Source organism: Crocodylus porosus, unplaced genomic scaffold, assembly GCF_001723895.1.
Source record: "Crocodylus porosus isolate Cpor-Errol unplaced genomic scaffold, CroPor_comp1, whole genome shotgun sequence".
Lineage (NCBI taxonomy): Eukaryota > Metazoa > Chordata > Crocodylia > Crocodylidae > Crocodylus > Crocodylus porosus.
Window position 1 is genome coordinate 8,193,521 of NW_017728950.1, and position 4,640 is coordinate 8,198,160.

General features: G+C 42.0%; 1 protein-coding gene across 3 annotated transcripts in view; it reads right to left on the bottom strand.

Annotated features, from left to right (window-relative positions):
* AUH (AU RNA binding methylglutaconyl-CoA hydratase) overlaps positions 1–4,640 on the bottom strand; it is a 179,135-nt gene that overhangs the window by 158,239 nt on the left and 16,256 nt on the right. The window lies entirely within an intron of this gene.

The following is a 4,640-nucleotide window of genomic DNA, read 5'->3' on the forward strand; positions in this document are numbered from 1 at the left end:
GGGGGCTGAACCCCGTTGGGGGGGGTGTGGACCTTGTTTGGAGGTTGAACCCTCTGTTGGGAGCCAAGCCTCTTGTGTTGGGGTCATACCTCTTGTGTAGGGGCTGATTCCCCTGTTGGGGGGGGCATAGCCCTTGTGCAGGGGATGAACCCCTTGTGTGGGGGCAGCAAAATATGTATTCACGAAACCTGTATTTAGAGTTCACTTTATTATAAGAGACTTGTTTTAACACTGTAGATATATCAATAAAATATTGTCCAACTGATAGCTGTCTCCGCCTCTCTCTCTATAGTGATCTTTTGTTTTACTTTGTGGAGGAACATGGATTGGGGGTATTTTAGAGCGTGACTTTGGGATTTTTTAAAATTGGGGATTTTTCAATTTTCCAATAGGGAACTCCAAAATTCCTACTAGGTCGGCCAGTGGCAGGACCCTGCTTACTCAGAGCTGGCACCTTGGACCTAGCTGGCTGTGGCTGACCTCCTGGCCAAATGGGGCCAGGAGGACATGCTTTGACAATTCAAAGCAGGCCACCACACTGGGAACATCTTCCAGGCAATAGCTGCCCAGATGGCTGGGCAGGGGGCACAAATGGCAGTAGTGCTGCACAAAGGCCAACCCTGCAACCACAGTCCACTGGCAGCTGGCCCAGAGGGGCAGATGCCTCTACTGGCTCTGCAGTTCCCATCCAAGTCTGGCAGGTGCACAGCAGGTCACAGCCCCCCCTGCCAGACTGCTGCAGTGGGTAGAGGGTGCAAGGAACTCAGGGCTGCTTAAGCAGTCCAGCTAGCACAGGGGGTAGTCTCTCCCGGTACCAACTGGCTGGGCCCCAGAAGCTCCTGAGAGCTAGCAGCCCTGAGCTACTTGCCAGGGTGGCTTTTTATAGTGCTTGGGCCAGGACAGGGCAGCTTTTTATACTGCTGGGGACAGCTGGTGGAGTTGGCAGGGAAGCAGACGGGAGGCAGGGGAGAGACACCCAGGATGCTGGAGATGCATGGTGGCAGGCGAGGCCACGCAGTGCAGCCCATGTGGCATATGACCTACAGCCACTAAGTTGGACTGCCCTTTGTTAAACTCTAACAAACACAAAGGCGGTTCATTAAAGTGATACAGGGAATGGAGACTTTTGGTTATGAAAGATTAAACAAGAATGGTTTGTTTAGCTTAACAAAGCCAAAGATTAAGAGAAGACAGTAGTACTTTTTACAAGTTTATTCACAGGGTAAAATATTTGGAAGAGAGAAGAGCTCAGGCTAAAGAAACACGGGCATGAAATCCAAAGGCAAGACTGGTTATGAACAAATTTAGATTGGAAAAATCAGAAGATGCCCAAAGGAGTTAAGTTTTGTAGCCTAGAATCCCTTCTGAGTAAAATAACAAGAACAAAGAATCTGACTCACTTAAAGTGAGTCCAACCTTCATAAGGTAACGGTATGATAGAGAGCTATTGGCTTAACAAATCAGTACATGTAACATATGGAATCAAGTATTTACAATCTCCACATAGGGTTAACACAGATAACTCCTTTGTAATGTGGCAAGTATCTGGAAATCCAGCGATGCAGGTGTTGGGCTGGTTGCCTGTAAGACGCAGGAAGAAATATTTTCTCTATGTAAATACTACTGATGTTGAGTGTATTGAGGGTGTCACACTCCTTTGAAGCACTGGGGCATTGGCCACAACTAAGAGTTGCTTTTTGACTTGGGTGTGACAATTCTCCTGTCTGCACTTAAAGACAGGAGAGGCCCATGGCCACAAAGACAAATTTGAGGTCAGGAAAAAATTATTCCCCTAGGTCTCCAGGTCAGGTCAGCAGAGAGTTAGGGGGCCCAGTGAACTCACAGCCTACATGGCTGGAAGGAGGGGACAGAACTTGGCTATTCGTGTGGCGGTGGTAGCAGGGGCTCATGCTGCCTGCATGGCACAGGGACAAGGTGCTGTGCACAGCAAGAGCCCTGAGCAGCTCGGTTGTATGGTGTTCTCAGCTTTTCTGGTTTTTTTGCTTAGCATAGTGTACAAGAATCACAAGTGGCAATTCTGGGAAACTCTTGGGCAAATATATGGAACAAATACAAGTGGCCCAGGAGGCCACTTTCAGTCCTATGATTCTACTGCAGTTCTGGCTACTCATTCTGGTTTCCCTTCCTCAAGCTCTCATCCCAGCAACTCATAGTCTCTCCCCTAAGAACTTACCATCTCAGTCACTCCCAGTCCCCAGTATCCACTCCAGCCCAAATCCAGAACACAAACTGATGTAAAAAATTGTAGCAGTATCAAAGGATACTGATATAAGCTGCTACAATGCTGCTACAATGCAAACATTACAGCTAAATGATTCTGTAGCAATACAAGTATAGCTAAACAGTTTCAATTTCAATTCAAGACTCAAAGTTAGGGTAATTTAACTAACTCGTACCACACCAAAACAAGACATAACAGTAGCTCCCTCTTATCTTTTAAAACAGCTCAATGATACATTTGTCCATACCTCCAGTTTCCTTACCCAACAGTCCCAGTTTTCACCTGCCCCAACACCTAGTCCCATTCTCTGTTTGGTGGCCTTTCTGTAAATCCAATCATCCCCTCACACCAACCCACCATCAGATCAGATCAGCTCTGGTCCCTTTTGTGCTTGAATCATGTAGTTTCATCCTCCATGCTGCCAGGACCCAATGGAAGAGGTCACCAGGAACACGGGACAATCCAGATGATTGTTGCTGGGTGCTGCACAGGCCAGAGCTGCAATTATAAGGAATGCTCTGCTAAATACTGACTTGACATACGCCCAATATGGAGGAAATATTTGGGGAATATTCCCCATCTTGATAAACCTTTACCACATATATGTCAAATGCTTTATTTTTTTTCCCCAAAAGCCAAAGTAACTTAGCCAAATCTATATACATCTCATGGAGGTCAGAAAATGACAGAGTCCCAGCATAAAGGCCTTCCTCTCCTCTGTTAACTGTCAAATCTCACCTTTCAAGCATTGGAAAGCTACAATTTTCCAAAGAGGTCACCAATGTTTTGCTTTTCTTTTGAACTATGTATGAAAGGATATTTTTGATTTGTGTCTTAAAACTTTTTCTCTCCCAGCCTTATCTTGGACACAAGTGAACTATTTTGGCTGAAGTTTTCAAAAAATAAAATTTTAATTGGGGCAGAGAGGCATATAGAAAAACAAAGGACCATTCCAGTTTGCCAAAGTTACAAGCATATAAAAACAGTATCCTACAAGAGTAAAGTATCAACCACCTTAAGAGGTGGTGCTACCTGACTCTTCCACCTACCTGAGCAAGCATATTTAAAGCTGTTAGGTAGCTCTATAACATGCTGAAATTTGCAGCATAAACCAGCACTTCCTACTTTTCAATCATGGAGAAGCAATAACACTCTTTGGAGCCAATCACAGCTTTGAGAAACTAACCAGCAAAGGGTGTTAAATTAAATGAACTAACTACCATTGCAGCCCAAGTGCGTAAATTCAATGACCTACCCAAGACCAAGTACAAACAATATACTTTTACTGGTGTAAGTGATCAGAAACTGGTCTATAGCCATAACAGAACAGAAGGTCAGTGCCCAAAGCCAGTCTATACCCATAAGAGAAGTTTAGCACACATAGACTGCTTTAAAAATGGCAGAACCCAGTTTAAGATTTGCCCCCACCCCCATATCCTCAAAGACCAAGTGTATGTTCTGTTCACTGCCAATCTAAACTGCTTACAGAAAACTGTATAACTTAGATCAATTTCACCTCAGGCTTTTTAAATGTCTATACTTAGCCTAAGTTCCTCTTTTCCTCTGAATGAGTGCTGATAGTCATGAACTCATGTTTCATGCATCTCAGCTACCAAATCAGTCAAAAAAAAATTCTGAAAAATATTGTTTGGTAGCAAAATTCATCAAAAGGCTTCCATAGGTACAGGTATAACTCACAGTGTATTTGTATACACTATTATGATCCTACATATTCCCCATTCTTCAATAGTTATGCACATTTATTTAAAAATGTGGAACAGGAAGTTGAAAAAAAAAAATCAATTGTTTTTATACTAGTGTATTTTACACAGTTTCATATGTTACTACAACAGGTTTCACAACTCCAAACTGAAAACAAGAGGGCATCTTCTTCTGTTTACCATTTACACACCATGAGAGCGATTTAAAACCACCAGCACAGCTCTACTCTTGCTTTGCATTTGTACTTTTTAGTTATTTTCCTATATCAAAAGGTTGATTTATCTGTGGTTGGTATCCATTAAGACATTATGATTTGAAACTGAACAGAATCACTTATGTATGTTGCTTTCTGCTAATCATGATGATACACTGCACATGTACATAGACTCATTTTCTATTTTATGTTAAAAAGTGATAATTGATGCATTTCTTATTTTACTAGATAACAATTTTTTTCCTTTTGATCTGTATCAACCCACATTTTGATGGAAAATGGCATTCAGTTAAAAAATGAACAAAAGTCACATTTTCAAATACTGTTTTCATTAGTTTTAAAAATACTTGGCATACTGGATATAGAATGTTAAAAAAAGGTTTTTCATTTAATATTTTTAGGTAGCAAACTAAATTAATTGCTTCTGGTCATCTGTTTTAAGTTGTAAAAAAAAAAAAAAAA